The sequence below is a fragment of the Lagenorhynchus albirostris genome, chromosome X, assembly GCF_949774975.1.
Source record: "Lagenorhynchus albirostris chromosome X, mLagAlb1.1, whole genome shotgun sequence".
Taxonomy (NCBI): domain Eukaryota; kingdom Metazoa; phylum Chordata; class Mammalia; order Artiodactyla; family Delphinidae; genus Lagenorhynchus; species Lagenorhynchus albirostris.
The window spans coordinates 26,818,124-26,837,734 of NC_083116.1; the positions used below are offsets into that span (position 1 = coordinate 26,818,124).

The following is a 19,611-nucleotide window of genomic DNA, read 5'->3' on the forward strand; positions in this document are numbered from 1 at the left end:
GCTACATGGGGATGCTCCCACATAAGAACCCTCCTAGACCATAGTAGATAACTGTTTCTCCTAAACTCATAGAGTCAGAGAAATATAAGTAAAACTAAGAAGCAGAGGAACCACTTCCAATTAAGAGATCAAGAGGATTACCCTGAAAGTACAAACAATGAAACAAACCTCTCCAATCTACTAGACCTCAAATTCAAAAAGGAGGTAATGAAAATACTGAAGGAATTAAGAAAAGCTACCAATAGAAATGCAGATGACTGTAAAAAAGGAACTAGAAATCAGGGTAGCAATAGACATACCAGAAAAAATAGACTTTAAAAGGCCATAAAGAAAGATAAAGAAGGACACTATATAATGATACAAGGATAAATACAAGAAAAGGATATTATATTCATTAACATATATGCACCCAGTATAGTAGCACCTAAATACATAAAACAAATACTAACAGACATAAAGGGAGAAATTAACAGGAAAACAAAAATAGTAGGAGACTTTAAAAACCCACTCACATCAATGGACAGATCTTCCAGACAAAAAATCAAGAAGGCAACAGGGGCTTCCCTGGTGGTGCAGTTGTTGAGAGTCCGCCTGCTGATGCAAGGGGCATGGGTTCATGCCCCGGTCCGGGAAGATCCCACATGCCATGGAATGGCTGTGCCTATGAGCCATGGCCGCTGAGCCTGTGTGTCCGGAGCCTGTTGCTCCGCAACGGGAGAGGCCACAACAGTGAGAGGCCTGTGTACCGCAAAAAGAAAAAAAAAAAAAAGAAGGCAACAGATACCCTAAATGATACAATAGAACAGTTAGACTTAATTGATATTTTTAGTACATCACATCCAAAAAAAACTAGAATACACATTCTTTTCAAGTGCACATGGAACAGTCTCTAGGACTGCCTACGTACAAAACAAACCTCAACAAATTTAAGAGGAAAGAAGTCAATTTAAGCATCTTTTCTGACCACAATGTCATGAAACTAGAATTCAACCACAGAAAGAGAAACAAGAAAAAAATGATTACATGGAGACTAAACAACATGCTACTAAAAAACCAATGGGGCAACGATGAAATCAAAGAGGAAATTAAAAAATACCTTGAGACAAATGACAATGAAAACACAACCATACAAAATCTATGGGATGCAGCAATAGCATTCCTAAGAGGGAAGTCCATAGTGATACAGGCCTTCCTCAAAAAAAACAAGAAAAATCTCAAATAAACAACCTAGCCTACCACCCCAAAAAGTTAGAAAAAGAACAAACAAAACCTAAAGTCACCAAAAGGAAAGAAATGATAAATATCAGAGAGGAAAGAAATGAAATAGAGATTGAAAAAATAGAAAAATATCAATAAAATCAAGAGCTAGTTCCTTGAAAGGGTAAACAAAATTGACAAACCTCTGTCCAGGCTCACCAAGAAGAAAAGATAAAGGACCCAAATAAACAAAATAAGAAATGAAAGAGGAGAAATAACAACTGATACCACAGAAATATTACAAAAAACCATAAGAGAATACTATGAACAATTATATGCCAACATTGGACAACCTAGAAGAAATGGACAAGTTTCTAGAGACATACAGCCCACCAAAAGTGAATCAAGAAGAAATAGATAATTTGAACAGATCAATCACTAGAAGTGAAATAGAATCTGTAATAAGAAAAACTCCCTGCAAACAGAAGTCCAGAACAAGATGGCTTCACTGGGGAATTCTATCAAACATACAAAGAACTTATACTGATCCTTCTCAAATTCCTCCTAAAGATTGAATAGGAAGGAACACTCCCAAAGTCATTCTATGAAGCCACCATCACCCTGATACCAAAACCAGACAAAGACACTACCTAAAAAGAAAACTACAGGGCAATATCTTTGATGAATATAGATACAAAAGTTCTCAACAAAATATTAGCAAACTGAATGCAACAACACATAAAAAAAGATCATACACCACGATCAAGTTGGATTCATCCCATGGTCACAAGTATGGTTCAACATATGCAAAACAATTAATGTGATATACCACATCAACAAAAGAAAAGACAAAAACCACATAATTATTTCAATAGATGCAGAAAAAGCCTTCAATATAATTAGACATCCATTCATGATAAAAACTCTTAACAAAGTGGGTATAGAGGGAACATATCTCAACATAATAAAAGCTATTTATGATAAACTAACAGCCAACGTAAAACTCAACAGTGAAAATCTGAAAGGCTTCACGGTAAAATCTGGAAACAAGGATGCCCATTCTCACTACTTCTACTCAACATAGTATTGGAAGTCCTAGCTACAGCAATCAGACAAGAAAAAGAAATAAAAGGTATCCAAGTAGGAAGAGAAGAGATAAAATTGCCATTATATGCAGATAACATTATACAATATATAGAAAACCTCAAAGACTCCACACAAAACTACTAGAACTGATAAACAAATTCAGCAAGGTAGCAGGATACAAGATTAAAATACAGTAATCTGTTGTTTCTTTACACTAACAATAAAATATCAGAAAGGAAAAGTAAAAAAAAAAAATCCCGGGGCTTCCCTGGTGGCGCAGTGGTTGAGAGTCCGCCTGCTGATGCAGGGGACATGGGTTCGTGCCCTGGACCGGGAAGATCCCACATGACGCAGAGCGGCTGGGCCTGTGAGCCATGGCCGCTGAGCCTGCGCGTCCGGAGCCTATGCTCTGCAACGGGAGAGGCCACAACAGTGAGAGGCCCATGTACCACAAAAAAAAAACAACAACAAAGAAACAAAACAAAAAAAATCCCTTCTAAAATCTCATCAAAAAAAAAAAAAGATACTTAGGAATAAACCTGACCAAGGAGGGGAAAGACTTATATGCTGAGAATTATAAAACATTGAGGAAGGAAACTGAAGGTGATTCAAAGAAATGGAAAGATATCCAATACTTTTGGATTAGAAGAATTAATATTGTCAAAATGGTATTACTACCAAAAGCAATCTACAGATTTAATGCAATCCCTATCAAAATACCCATGACATTTTTCACAGAACTAGAACAAACAACCTTAAAACTTATATGGTACCATGAAAGACCCAGAATTGCCAATCAATCCTGAGGAAAAAGAACGAAGTAGGTGCCATAACCCTCCCAAACTTCAGACAGTACTACAAAGCTACAGTAATCAAAACAGAATGGTACTGGCACAAAAACAGACATATGGATCAATGGAATAGAAGAGAGAGTCCAGAAATAAACTCACGAACCTACAGTCAGTCTTCAACAAAGGAGGCAAGAATATACAATGGAGAAAAGACAGTCTCTTCAGCAAATGGTGTTGGGAAAGCTGGACAGCCACATGTAAGTCAATGAAGTTAGAACACACCCTCACACTGTACACAAAAATAAACTCAAAATGGATTAAAGACTTAAATATAAGACATGATAACATAAAACTCCTAGAAGAGAGCACAGGAAAAACATTCTCTGACATAAATTGTACCAATGTTTTCTTAGGTCAGTCTCCCAAGGCAACAGAAATAAAAGCAAAAATAAACAAATGGGACCTAATCAAACTTATAAGCTTTTTCACAGCAAAGGAAACCATCAACAAAACAAAAAGACAACCTATGGACCAGGATATATTTGCAAACAATGTGACTGACAAGGGCTTGAAACATGAAAACAGTTCATACACGTAAGTAACAAAAAAACCAAACAACCTAATCATATAATGGACAGAAGATCCAAATAGACATTTCTCCAAAGAAGACACACAGATGGCCAATATGCACACGAGAAGATGCTCAACATCGCTAATTATTAAAGAAATGCAAATCAAATCTGCAATGAGGTACCACCTCACACTGGTCAGAATGGCCATCATTAAATAGTCTACAAATAACAAGTGCTGGAGAGGCTGTGGAGAAAAGGGAACCCTCTTATACTGTTAGCGGGACTGTAAATTGGTGCAGCCACTATGGAGAACAGTATGCAGGCTCCTCAAAAAACTAAAAATAGAGTTGTTGTATTATCCAGCAATCCCACTCCTGGGCATATATCTGGAGAAAACTATAATTCAAAAAGATACATGTACTCCTATGTTCATAGCAGCACTATTTACAACAGGCAAACATGAAAGCAACCTAAATGTTCATTGACAGATAAATGGATAAAGAAGATGTGGTACATATATACAATGGAATATTACTTAGCCATGAAAGAATGAAATTTGCAGCAACATGGATGTACCTAGAAATTATTATACTAAATGAAGTAATAAGTCAGAAAGACAAATATCATATGATATCACTTATATGTGGATGGAATCTAAAATATGACACAAATGAACTTATTTATGAAACAGAAACATACTCACAGACATAGAAAATAAACTTATGGTTACCAAAGGGGAAAAGGGATGGGGGAGGGATAAATTAGGAGTTTGGGATTAGTAGATACAGTCTACTATATATAAAATAGACAAAAAACAAGGTCCTACTATATAGCACAGGGAACTATATTCAATATCCTGTAATAAACCATAATGGAAAAGAATATGAAAAAGAATATATATATATATGAAACTGAGTATATATATAAAACTGAATCACTTTACTGTACACCAGAAACTAACACAACATTGTAAATCAACTATACTTCACTAAAAAATTAAATTAAAAATAGTTTAAAAATGTACTTATTTTAAAGTAAAATAATCAGACAGCATGGTATTTGGACATGGATGCGTAAATAAATCACTCAGAATGAAAATAAAAATCCTAGAAACTGAGTAACCTATGTATGAACAATTGATGCATGAAAGAGATGGCCTTGAAGAAAAGCAAGAAAGGATGAACTTTACAAAAAGTCATGTGGCGACAAGTGATGAATCAACAGGACTTTTACTGCATATCATATGCAAAGATCAATTCCAGGTTGACATCAGCAAAAATGGCAGAATAAATGATCCCCAATTCTACCATGCATAAAAGCAAGAAAAAACTGGCAAAAACTGTCAGAATCAACTTTTTTTTAGATTCTGGAAACTTACCAAGGCTTGCAACAATCTGGAGAATGTACTTACTCAAAAAAAGAAAAAAATGAAAAGAACAATTCTCAGTAAGAACTGAGAATCTTGTGGCATTTAACTTACCCCATTCCCATACCCAGCTCCCTTTCCCCATGGTAGCCATGAAAATAACAGACCACTGGACCACTTTCCTGGCACCAAAGGAAAAAGAACAGAACTTATTCACATAGAGTTGTAATTAATTATTTGTTCTGACCTGTCTGGTATCTCCCTGGAAAACTGGCTCAAACGTTAGTTTTTATGTCAGTAACTTGCAGGTTTACTGTTAAAGCAGCTTGCAAATTGGGGGCAGCATTTCCTGAAAACCTTGCAGGCTAAAACAATCTTAGGTTCCTGCCACCTCAGATGATAGGTGATGTGTAACAGCTGTGGAAAACAATAGACTAACCAAAAAGTTTGGGAGGTTTTATGGAATGAATTGTGTCCCCTCAAAATTCATATGTTGAAACCCTAACCCCAGAATCTTAGAATATGACCATATTTGGAGATGCGTGCACACAGAGAAAAGGCCATGTGAGAGAGGCCTTAGGAGAAATCAAACCTGCCAACACCTTGCTCTAGGACTTGAAGTCTCTAGAACTGTGAGAAAATTAATTTCTGTGGTTTAAGCCACGCAGTCTGTGATATTTTGTTATGGTAGCCCTAGCAACTAACACAGGAGGAACGTCCCTAAAACTTTGGAAAGTTGCAAAATATTCCTGGGATCTAGAGCGGAATCTAGAAGGTCAATAATTTTCCAATGTCACATTTTATGATAACGTTTATGTGAAATTTGCAGAATAGGCAAATCCATAGAGACTGAAAGTAGAACAGTGATTGTCAGGGGATGGGAGTGATGGGTGATTGACATTAACTCCTAATGACTATGGTTTCATTATGGGGTAGTGGAAAGTTCTGGAATTAGACAGTGGTGAGGGCTATACAACAGTAAATATATTGTAATCCACTTAGGTGTACACTTTAAAAATGCTGAATTAGGGCTTCCCTGGTAGCGCAGTGGTTGGGAGTCCACCTGCCGATGCAGGGGACACGGGTTCATGCCCCGGTTCGGGGGGATCCCACATGCCACGGAGCGGCTGGGCCCAGGAGCCATGGCCACTGGGCCTGTGCGTCCAGAGCCTGTGCTCCACAGCAGGAGAGGCCACGGCGGTGAGAGGTCCGTGTACCGCAAAAAAAAAAAAAAAAAAAAAAAAAAAGCTGAATTATATGCTATATAAAATATATCCCAAATTTTACAAATGCTATAAAAATCAATTCCAGGCAGAAAAAATGACTAACGCATGAAAGGGGAAACTATACATTTTTAGAAGATGCATAAGACAATATTTTTATGATTTTATCTTGAAGGAAAGATGTGTTAAACTAGATGAAAACAGCCATATGCATGAAGGAAATACTGATAAACTCAATTACATTAAACTTAATCTCTCTTTGTCTAAAGACACAATAAAACTGTGAGAAGGTAAAAGAAAGTAAGGAGAGGATGTGTGCAACATGTATATTTAACTAATTATATGTATATAATACATACCAACAAACAAAAATTATAAGAAGCCATTAAGAAAATCTCCAAATACCAGTTTTTTAAAATGGGCCATAAATTTTACTATACTTTACAAAAGAGGATATACCAATTACCACTAAACATGTAAACATACCTTTAACTTCATTAGTAAATCAGACAAATTCAAATTAAAATCTCAATGAAACATTATCGCATACATACCAGATTGGCAATTACTAAAACCTCTGATGACACCAATTGTTGGTAAAATTGTGAAGCAAAGGAGAATCTCATGCATGACTGGCAGATTGTAAGTTGTTCAACTATGTTGGAAAAAATATTAGCATTATCTACTCATTTAAATAACACTTGATTTGTAATATAGCAACATCCCATCTAAATATATAAAGCAGAATGAATCTTGTACATGCTTGCTAGTAGATATTGAAAATATTTGCAGCAGCAGTGTTTGTAATGATTTTCAATTGGAAAAATCTTCAAATGTCTATCAATAGTAGAATGAACAAACTTGGAGATATTCATACAATAGAATAGTATACAGCAAACCAAATGAAATAACTATAGCTATATTTAATGATGTTAGATTCTCACAATGTTGAGCAATAAATAAAAAAGTAATGCAGTAGTGTGCTCACTTTGCATCACACTCAAAATCAAGGAAAAATAATATATTTATAGACATATTCATATAAGTAGTAAAATTATAAAGAAAAGCAAGGTAATAATTATCATAAAAGTCAAAATATTTAGAATAGGGAGAAAGGATAGACACATGAGGGATTTCTGAGATACTAAAAATGATCTATTTTTTTCACTTTGGTTGTTACAAATTATACATACTCATAATTATTCTTTACATTGTGTTTTATGCACTATTATTTATGTAAAATACATCTCAAAATAAAAATAGATATAGATAGATGATAGATAGATAGATAGATAGATAGATAGATAGATAGATAGATAGATAGATATAGATGGGGAAAATTTTCCAGATGGGGAAAATAAGTTTTTATTCCTTCCTCACAACGTATGCAAAAATTCAATTGTATTACATATAGTAAATAGTTAAATTTGAGATGCTAGGAAAGGCTTTCTTATATAAAAAACATATATTACAAATGTTTAAGGAAAGCAATAATAAAAATAATATTTGAAAGTTTTGACCCTTTCTTGCTGTCTTACTATCTCCAATTTTTTTTTACAATCAATTTATTTTTGATAAGGTAATACATTCTTATGATTCTCTCTCTCTCACCTACCTTCTTGTAGGTCTTTGTCTGGCTTTAGTATCAGGGTAGTGAGGGACTCATTAAATGAGTCTGGAAGTGTTCCCTCCTCTTCAATTTTGTGGAAAAGTTTGAGAAAGATTGGTATTTTTTCCTAAGATTTCACTAGTGAAGCCATCTGACTCTGTGCTTTTCTTTTTTGGGAGGTTTTTGATTACTGATTCAATCTCCATACTAGATATAGGTCTGTTCAGACTTCATGCTTTAGTCTTGGTAGGTTGTATGTTTCCAGGAATTTACTCATCTTTTCTAGACTATTCAGCTTGTTGGTATATAATTGTCCATAGTAGTGTCCTTATGATTCTTTGTATTTCTGTGGCATAAGTTGTAATGTCTCTCATTTCTGATACTGATTGTTCTCTCTTTTTCTTAGTCTATCCCAGGGTTTTTTCGCTTTTTAAAAAATCTTTTCAAAAAACAGTTCTGAGTTTCACTGTTTTTTTCTATTGTTTTTCCATTTTCTATTTGGTTTATTTCTGTCTTTTTTTTAAATTCCTTCTGCTAACTTTGGGCTTTATTTTTCTTTTTCTAAATCCTTGAGGTATGAAGTTAGATTTTTTGAGCTCTTTCTTCTTTTATGATGTAGACTTTTCTAACTATGAACAGCCCTCTTAGTACTTTTTCTCAATTTCATATGTTTTGGTATGTTGTGTTTTTATTTTTGTCTCGAGGTATTTTCTAGTTTCCTCTGATTCTTTTTTGACCCAATCATTGTTCAAGAGTGTATGGTTTAATTTCCACATATTTGTGAATTTTTCAGTTTTCCTTCTGCTACTGATTTCTATTTTTATTCCACTGTGATCAGAAATGATACTTGGTATGATTTTAATCTTAAATTTGTTAAGACTTGTTTCATGATCTAACATGTGATCCATCCTGGAGAAGGATCTATTCTCAGTTGAGAAGAATGTGTATTGTGGTGTATTGTGGTATTGAGTGGAAAGTTTATAGAAACTTTGTTACATTTGGCCTATAGTGTTATTGAAGTCCTCTGTTTGCTTACTGATCTTCTGTCTGGATATTCCATCCCTTCTTGAAAGTGTGGTACTGAAATCTCTTACTCTTACTGTATTGCTATCTATTTCTTCCTTCAGTTCTACCAGTGTATGCTCTGATACTGAGTGCAAATATCTTCCTGGTGGATTGACCCTTTATCATTATATAATATCCTTCTTTATTTCTTGTGAGAGTTTGTAATTTAAAATCTATTTTGCCTGATAAAATCAGTCAACCCTGCTCTCTACTGTTTGCCAATGACATGGAATATTATCTCTTTTCATCCCTACACTTTCTGCCTATACGTGTCCTTAAATCTGAAGTGATTTTCTTAGTACGATAGTTTCTAGGTCCATCCAAGTTGCTGCAGATGGCAATATTTCAATATTTCATCCTTGTTCACAGGGTACTATATTCAGTATCTCGTAATAACCTATAATGAAAAATAATCTGAAATATACATATATATATTTAACTGAATAGAACTGAATCACTTTGCTGTACACCTGAAACTAACACAATACTGTGAATCAACTATACTTCAATTAAAAAAAATAGTGATTTTTCTTGTAGATAGCATATAGTTAGTCCTGCTTTTTTTTTGTTTGTTTTTTGTTTTTGCGGTACGCGGGCCTCTCACTGTTGTGGCCTCTGCCGTTGCGGAGTACAGGCTCCAGACGCGCAGGCTCAGCGGCCATGGCTCACGGGCCTAGCCGCTCTGTGGCATGTGGGATCTTCCTGGACCGGGGCATGAACCCGTGTCCCTTGCATTGGCAGGGGGACTCTCAACCACTACACCACCAGGGAAGCCCAGTCCTGCTTTTTATCCCTTCAGCCATTCTATGTTTTCTAGTTGGAGAATTTAATCTATTTACATTTGAATTATTATTCTTAGGAAAGTATTTACTATTGCCATTCGTTGTTTTCTGTTAGTCTTTTAATTCTTTTGTCTGTCTGTTCCCCTTCATCTTGCTTTGTGTTTTTTTGATATTTTGAATTGATATACTTTCATTCCTTTCACTTTTTCTTTTGTATAATTTCTATAGGTATTTTTTGGTTACTTTGGGGTTATGTAATACATATATAATATTATTATATTTTATAAGAATATGATATATCTTATAACAGTCATTGTTTAAGCTGATAACTAGAGTTCAACTGCATACAAATGCTCTACACTTTAACTTCTCCCCTCTCCAGTTCATGTTATCATTGTCAGAATTTACTGACTATCTCCAGAAGTCAGCTTTCTCCTGCCATGACAGGCACCATACAACCTCTAGGTTTCCTCTTACTTCCCGCGAGAGAAAGCATCTAACGTGGCAAGACTCTATGTCTCAAGCCTGACACTCAAACATTTGCAAACTTGTGGAGGATTTTGATAATGCTGCTAGAGTTTGCTTACTGCCTAAGGATCCTTGGGTTTGGAAAGAATTTAAATGAAACTTTTCACCATAGTTTTTTCTTTTTTTTTTCAAAAAATCTTTCAGAGTGGGTGTCATGAATACACGTCACAATTTGAAGGTATTCATATTGTGTATCCTTTAACACATTTTTAGGTATAATTTTTAAAAATACTTTTGTCTAACTTTTATACTAGAATTAAAAAGTGATTTACCCACCACCTCATTGTCCATCTTTATAAGAGCTATTTCTAATTCTCTATAAGGAAAATCACATAACTCTGTTTCATTAGGGTTGGTTTCTGGAGATTTCTCTGTTTCCTTTGTTTGGAACATCTTTATCTGATTCCTCATTTTCATAGGTTTTCTGTGTTGGTGTCTATACATTTGACAAAGCAGACACCTCTTTCAGTCTTCACTGACTTGCCTCATACAGAAGAAGACCCCTGCCAATCAGCCTGGCCAGATATTTTGGGGACCTCTACCAACTCCTACCCTCCCCAGGGAAAAGCAGGCATCTGTGGCTTTTGTCCGTTCCCTCCATGCTGAGCCCAGGAGGTAGGGGTAGCTATGGCATCTACCAGCCCAAGCTGCTACCTCCATTCTTCACCAGGTGGCTAGACTGTGCTACATCTATCAGAGCTTCAAGACTAGTGAGATCAATGTTAGTTCTTTGGTCAGCCCTGGAAAAGTGGGGGCATTGGACATACAGATCAACTCTTTTCCTTCTCAGGGGCAAGCTGAAAACTAGGATTTTTTATCCATTAACCCTGTGTTGATCATGGGAGAGAAACAATGGCATCTACACACGAGCTGCCACTGGCCCATCAGAACTTCAGAACTGGTGAAACAGATGCTATTTCTTTTTTTAATTTTTATTTTTCTTCAACTGAAGTATAGTTGATTTACAATGTTGTGCCAATCTCTGCTGTACAGCAAAGTGACTCAGCTATACACATACAGACATTCTTTCCTTTATATTCTTTTCCATTATGGTTTATGACAGGATATTGAATATAGTTCCCTGTGCTATACAGTACTGATTCCATTCCTTTGTGCAGCCCTGGAGAGGATGGATTGCTGGATGCATGGATCAACTCTTTCCCTCCCAAGGGGGAAGCTGAGAGCTGAGATTTTTTTTGTCTGCTCACTGTGCAGAGCAGGAGATAAGATCAATGGCATTCTACCATCCCAATGTGCACTTCTATTCTCCCTGTGGTGGCTAGATTGTGCCAGATTCATCAGAGCTCCAAAACAGAAGGCAGTCATCTGAGAAACCCCCTTGGAAAAGACAGGGTCCCGATGCATGAAGCTACACTTTCCCGCCCTGGCATGAAGTTTGCACAATAATGATAGGTAACTACACACCCAGACAATTTTACTGGTGAATATCATCAAACATTTAAGGAAGAAATAACACCAATCTCCCACAAACATTTTTAGAAAATAACAGAAATAACAACATGTCACAACTGATTGTATGAGACAATGTGATCTTGATACAAAAGCCTGACAAGGGCATTATAAGAAAATTAATTTATAGTTCAAAACTACTCAGGAGCATAGCATCAAAATTCCTCAAGAAAACATTATGAATTGAATCCATCAATATTTAACAAAAAGGAAAATAGATTATAACAAAGTGGGTTTATCTCAGGAATGTGAGGTTGGTTTAAAATTCTAAAATCCATCTAAATCACCACAAATCTATTTAAAAAATAAGAAGCAAAAGTAATGATCTCAACAGATATAGAAAAGAATTTTTTTAAAGAAATTCAACACTAAATCATAATAACTAATTTCAGCACACTGTAAGTAGGAGGGAACTCCCTCAGTCTGCTAAAATGCTTCTAGCAAAGATCTATAGCTAACATCAAGCTTACTGTTATGATATTGAAGTTTCCATCTAAAATAGGGAAACGTCAGGGATGTCTGCTCTCATTACTTCTAATCAACATTAGAAGTAGGTCTTAACCAAGCAATAAGACAGAAGAGTAAACAAATACATAAATATTGGATAAGAAGTAAAACTACTGTTATTTTCAGAGAGTATGATTATATGCTAGAAAAAATCTACAGGAATCCATTAATAAAAATATTAGAACTCTAACTCACATAAGTTAAAATATAAAAAAGCAACTGCATTAACATATACTAGCAACAAAATATTGAGAATTTTAATTCTGAAATATCATTAAAGTGGCATGAAAATATTAAAGAGTTAGGAATACATTTAATGAAATTTTCCAAGAGCTCATGACTGAATAGCCCATGACATAGATAAGGAATATTAAAGAATGGTTAAATAAATGGAGAGATTATTTATGTTCATTAATTGAGGGAATATTGCTATGATACTGAAGAAACTGACAGTCGGATTCTACAATTTATGCTACAGAAGAGCTAGTATTAGTTTTCAAAAGGATAGTGATATTGTGCGACATTTAGTCCCAGATATCAAGACTTACAAAGAAGCTTCATTAACTAAGACAGAATAGTATTGATATATGGATAGATGAATCAATAAATGGAATAAAATAGGGAATTCAGAATAAGACCTAAGCTTATATGGTCATTTGACTTTCCACAAATACATTTCTACAATTTAATGGGGAAAAGAAAGTCTGTCTTATCAACAAATAGTACTGGGACAACTGGATATGATTATGGGGAAAAAAATGAACTTGGATGCTATCTTACTCCACACACAAAATTTCATTTCAGGATGATCATAGACGTAAGTGTAAAAACTTTATATACCTGCTGGAATAAATCATAGAAGAATATCTTTGCAATCTATGAATATGAAATAAAAACTTTCTCAGTAGGGAAAGCTGAATTTGTCCCAAATGGACATACAATATAATAACTGATAAAAGAAGTTCATCAGACTGTAGAGAAATTATATATGACAGAAAATTGGATCTGCAGTAAAGACAAAGTAAACACCTGTACTGATTCAATTAATAAATAGTCTAACACTAGAATCAAAAGGCAGAGACTGTCAGACTAGATTTAAAAGCAAGATTAAACTCTATGGTGTTGAGTAGAAACAATTTAATAAAAGAGGCACAGAGTAACAGTAAACAGTTAAGGAAAGTTATAAAAATTGAATATGAATCATATTAAAGTGGATGTAAAAAGCTATATTAAGTAAAAATTGACAGACTAAAATAGAAAAATCAGCACTCATAGAGAATAAACATCCCTCTCCCAGTACCTGATAGAAAATGTAGAAAAAAAAATCAGTGAAGATACAAGAGATTTGAAAACCACCAACTTGATCTAGTTGACATTTAAAGAATGCTATACCGGCCACAGTCTTCGCGGAGAGTCACCGAGGTTTCCTGCTTCAACAGTGCTTGGACAGAACCCTGCGCTTGTCCCCCACTCCGGCCGGCCGCTCAGAACCAGCCCTCGCCACCACCTCACAGCGCCCTCCGACCGCCTCTCCCCAGCCGCCGGCCATGACGACCGCATCCCGCTCGCAGGTGTGCCAGAACTACCACCAGCACTCGGAGGCCGCCATCAGCCGCCAGATCAGCCTGGAGCTCTACGCCTACCTAACCATGTCATACTATTTTGACCGCGATGATGTGGCTCTGAAGAACTTTGCCAAATACTTTCTTCACCAGTCTCGTGAGGAGAGGGAACATGCTTTGAAACTGATGAAGCTGCAGAACCAACGGGGTGGCCGAATCTTCCTTCAGGATATCAAGAAACCAGACCGTGATGACTGGGAGGATGGGCTGAATGCAATGGAATGTGCGCTACACTTGGAAAAAAGTGTGAATCAGTCATTACTGGAACTGCACAAATTGGCCACTGACAAAAATGATCCCAATTTGTGTGACTTCATTGAGACGCTTTACTTGAACGAGCAGGTGAAATCCATCAAAGAGTTGCGTGACCATGTAACCAACTTACACAAGATGGGGGCCCCCGAATCTGGCATGGCAGAGTATCTCTTTGACAAGCACATCCTGGGAAACAGTGATAATGAGAGCTAAGCCTTAGACTGGCTTCCCATAGCCACGGGGATGACTTCCCTGGTCACCAAGGCAGTGCACGCATGTTTGGGTTACCTTTACCATTTCTATAAGTTGTACCAAAACATCTACAAGTTCTTTCCTTAGTACCATTCCTTCAAATAGAGTAATTTGTTACTCCTCTCGCCAAAATAAGAACGCTATACAAACAAGTGCAGCATATATGTACAAGTGCAGAGAACATTCACCAAGGTAGAAGGTATGCTGAGCCATAAGACCAAATCCTCAACAAATTTAAAAGAATTGAAACCATACAGTAATAGTGTATTAGTTTCCTAGGCCTGCCATAACAAAGTACCTCAAACTGGGGAGTTTAAAACAACAGAAATTTACTGTTTCAGTTCTGGAGGCAAGAAGTCTGAAACCAATGTGTCACCAGAGCCAATCTCCCTCTAAAACCTGCAGTGGAATCCTTCCTTGCATTTTCTTAGCTTCTGGTGGTTTGTCAGCAATCTTTGACATTCTTTGGCCTGTTCATGCATCACTCTGATTCTCTGCCTTCACATGACTTTTGCCCTGTGCCTATCTTCACATGGCTGCCTTCTTATATGGACACCAGTCGTATAGGATTAAGGGTTCACCCGACTCCAATATGACCTTATCTTAACTAATTACATCTACATTGATTCTGCTTTCAAATAAGGTCACATTCTGAGGTACTGGGGGTTAGGACATCAGCATATCTTTTTTTTCAGGTGGGAACATATCTCAACCCATACCAAATAGTATGGAGAGATTCCCTCAATTTTGGAATTTCTGCAACATGTGTTAATAACCCATGGGTCAAAGAAGAAATCATAAGAAAAAATAGTGAATATTGGGAGCTGAACACCTACCATATATATCAATAATGGATATCCAAGTATCAAATTTTGTGGTATGTATCCAAAGCAATGCTTAGAATTTTATAAATATAAATAACTGCTAGAAAAATGATTTAAAAATTAATGACCTAAGCTTGTACCGTAAGAGCACTAGTAAAAGAGCAAATTAAACCTAAAATAATAGAAGGTAAATAATAAAAATAAGATCATAAATCAAGAAATAGGAAACAGATAACAATAGATAATAAAGTTAAGATATGGGGTTTGGGGGGAAAAATAATAAAAATTGTAGATACTAACCAGACTGATTAAGAAAAAAAGATACACATATTGCCTAAAGCAGTAATTAAAAAGGGAATATCATTAAACATATTAAAAGGACTACAGACATTAAAAGGGTAATAAAATAATATTATAAATCTGTTTATATCATTAAATTCAACAACCTAGCTAACTGGAGATATTTATTGAAAACCATGAATTACCCAAACTGACAGATGAAGAAATAAAAATTTAGAAAAACACTTTTCATTAAGGTAATTCAATTCATAATCAGAAACCACCTAAGAAAAGCAGAAAATAAAATGGAGAGAGCAAGATCAGGAGAGAGAAATAGAAAGAGAGGAGAAGAGGGAGGAAAAAAAAGAGAAAGAAAGAACGTAAGGATGAATGGGTGGGAAGGAGGAAAGAAAGCAGGGAGGAAGGAGGGAAGGAAGAAAACCTCCAGGCACAGTTTCATTAATTAATTAATTAATCAAATATTTAAGCAATAAATAATGCCATATCGAAAATAAACTGTTTTCATAAATAGAAGTGGAGGAAATCCTTCCTAAATCAGCTAGCCAGGACATTAAAACCCTGATACCAAAAACTGACAAAAACATCACAGAAAAAGAAAATTTATACCAATATCCCTCATAAATATAGATGCAAATTCCCTTTCAAAATATCAGTAGATAATTTAAAGTAATGTACAAAAAGAATAATACACCATGACTTGTTGGGGTTTATCCAAGAAAAGCAAAGTTGGTTTGCCATTTGATAAAAAATCATTTTAATCTACCATATTAACAGAATGAAATATGTATATATAAATATGTATACCTTCATAAGGCATTAGCATTATCTCCTAAAGTTGACAATAGACATATATATGAGCCAGAAATTCCCCTCCTACATATATACTAAAAAGGGTTTGTGTATTTTCAAGTACTGTGCACAATATCGACAAACTGGAAAAAAACCAAATGCTCATAAACAATAATGTAGATGAATTAACTGTGGTACAGTAAAATGCAGTATTACACAGTAGTCAAAACAAATGAACTAGCAACATGTAAAAACATGAAAGAATTTTGTGATAAAATGTTGAGGACAAATGAGTCTCCAAAGATTGCATACAGCATGATATACTTCTTTTATGAAATAAAACATCTTAAAAATATTTACTGTTTCAGAAGTTATAAACAAACCAAAAGAGACTCCTGGTTTCAACTTTGACATGTAAACAGCTAGGAGATAGCTATTTCCATCATTACAGAAAGAAAACTGCTGAACAAACTGAAAATTAAGGACTCTTCTTAGACCCATCAGAGAATTGTGATCACAGGGCAAACTGCCACTCTTGAAATCTGGAGAGAGAGATGAATAGAGAATCACAGCTGAAACCTGGAAACAAAAAGTCCTAGGAACACTTAAGTTGTAATTTTAACAAATTGTTTGAGGTTGAGTACACTAGCATGAGGGAGAACTCCTAAGAGCTGTGTTTTGGCATGTGTGTCGGGGGTACACTTTCATGGACTTTGCCTTCAGGAGCCCAATGAGATCCTCACAGTGAAAAGCCTGGAAAGATCCTCTACTGGCTCTGAAACAGGAAAAGGAAACATAACCATTTTGAAATATGCCAAGACTGTTCTCCAAAACAAAGGGAACTTTGCAGGAGAAAAGGCTTTACCAGAGCCTTATTACACCCTAGGGAGAAGAGCATTTATCCAATTCTACTCCCTCCCCCACCCCAAATCCTTCCTGTATTACCTAAGAGGAGAAATTAAGGCTAAGAAACATTGTTGCAAGTCACAGCTCAGAGACATGGGCCCACTAAACGACTGAGATTTAATCATAAATTGAAAGAAACTTCTCCCATACCTTGCCACCATACCAAGAGGGATTGGTGTAACAGTGGCTTACAGTGAAAAGAGCTGCATAACAAAGACTTTATCCAAGTGGGAGTAATTAAGGAATTCTAAAGTCAACAAAGGAGACACAACAAGGTCATACAAGGACCTTACAAAGTTCCCTTTGTTTTGGACAACAGTTATGGCATATTTCGAAATGGTTGCTATTTACCAAAAAACACAATTTAAATAAAAGTAATCAGGTTCTAAAAAAAAAAAAGTAATCAGGTTCAAGGTAAAACAATGAAAACATTCAGTATGAAAAATACTAAGAGGAAATCTACTTTAACAGGACTGTTACTAAATCAAGCAGACTTTAAGGCAAGCACCATTTCCAGTGATAACGAGGGAGATTTCATAAAATGACAAAATGGTCAATCCTTCATGAATATATCACAATTATAAATCTATGCACATATTTATATAACTGAAAAAATATATATAAATTTATATATTACAAGAATTACAAGAAGTAAAAGGGGAAATCAAGTATAATGAGAGAATAAAAAAGAAGATAACTTCCATAGAAATAAAAATATATCAGAGATTATAATAATAATAATAAAATAGCCCTTAGTGGCACTGAATCACATACAAAACAATAAAGATCTGAATTAGCAAAATTTAGTTACTGTATCAGAGAATCCTCTCAAAATACAGAATTAAAGGAAAACCATAGAAATTATGATAGCCAAGATATTGAGCAGTGCCCTTCAAGCACTAATGTGGATATAAATCACCAGGTGATCTTGTTAAAAATGCACATTTTGAATGAGTAAATATGTGGTAGGGCCTGTGATTCTGCATTTCTCATTGGCTCCCAAGAGATGCATAAGTTACTGATCAGCAGACCTTACTTTAAATAGCAAGGATACAGAGAGCAAATATGGAAGAACATCTTTATTCTCACACACACACACACACACACACACACACACACACACACACACACACACACACACACACACAGCATTTATACAACAGGAGTTCCATAGGAAAACATGGAGTCTTGGAGGAGTAAAAAGCAGTCAAGTGCACAACAGAAGAAGGCACTTATTTTGAGGTGAAAGCGTTTACTGAAGACTGGGCAGAATTGTTTGTGTGTGATATTTTCTAAAAACATCATAGTAAATATCTGAACTAAAAGAGTAAGGAAAAAATAGCAAAAAGATTTAAACACATTTTTGGAACCAGAAATCAAATAAGAGCTTGGACACACCTTTAACAATTTGGGGACCTGGCAAGAGTATAAGACTTCTAAGTCAAGCTAAAAATCTGTTACATAAAACATATATATTATCCTGCCTTGAAAAAAGTTAAAAGCCTGGTTGACTGTTTTTATATGAAAATTTTGGAAGAATATTACAAATTGTTAATTATTAATGTATAACAATTTTCTATTGATTAGTCAGTGATATTTGGTTGAGTAATAAAATATAGATATATATATAATTCATATTTATGAATATTCATTCCATACAATTTATTTTTCCTTTTCTTTAATGTTGTTAAAATAAAGATTTTCATATTAATGCAATAAAAGGTTAAAAGGTGATCATGTTCAAAATATACAAATTTTTGGGCTTCCCTGGTGGCGCAGTGGTTGAGAGTCTGCCTGCCAATGCAGGGGACACGGGTTTGTGCCCCGGTCCGGGAAGATCCCACATGCTGTGGAGCAGCTGGACCCGTGAGCCATGGCCACTGAGCCTGCGCGTCCAAAGCCTGTGCTCCGCAATGGGAGAGGCCACAGCAGTGAGAGGCCCACATATCACAAAAAAAAAAAAAGAAAAAAAAATGTAGATATATATATATATATATATATATATATATATACAAATTTTGAATTTATGTTGATAAAATTAAATTACTATAAAATATTAAAACATAGCTATGTTCACATATGCTTTCAGTTACTTTATATAATATTCAAACTTTTAAAATTAAAAGCCAAATATATACCTTAATTATTGAATTTCAAAATTTTAGTTAAAATTTTAAATAAAGCTGAAATGTATAGTATTTTTTGAAAATTTACTCAAATCTTATCGATATGATTATATATATAAAGATATTCACAATACTACCTTTTAATGCCCACCTATTTTCCAACATAAAGAGCTATATATGTACATTTAAAAGGAATATGAATTGTTAAATGTAGCAAAATATTTCTCAGCTGCATTTTGTACTGGTTATAAAAACCATGTGTATCTCTCCAGAAACAATATTGGAACATAAAGAAAAGGAAGGGAAGGGATGCCTGTCACTACTGTGAAATAATACTTCCT

At 35.2% G+C, this 19,611-nt stretch overlaps 1 pseudogene; it reads left to right on the plus strand.

Annotated features, from left to right (window-relative positions):
* The first annotated feature begins 13,743 nt into the window (after positions 1-13,743).
* LOC132513332 (ferritin heavy chain-like) lies at positions 13,744-14,358 on the plus strand (annotated as a pseudogene).
* The last annotated feature ends 5,253 nt before the right edge of the window (positions 14,359-19,611 follow it).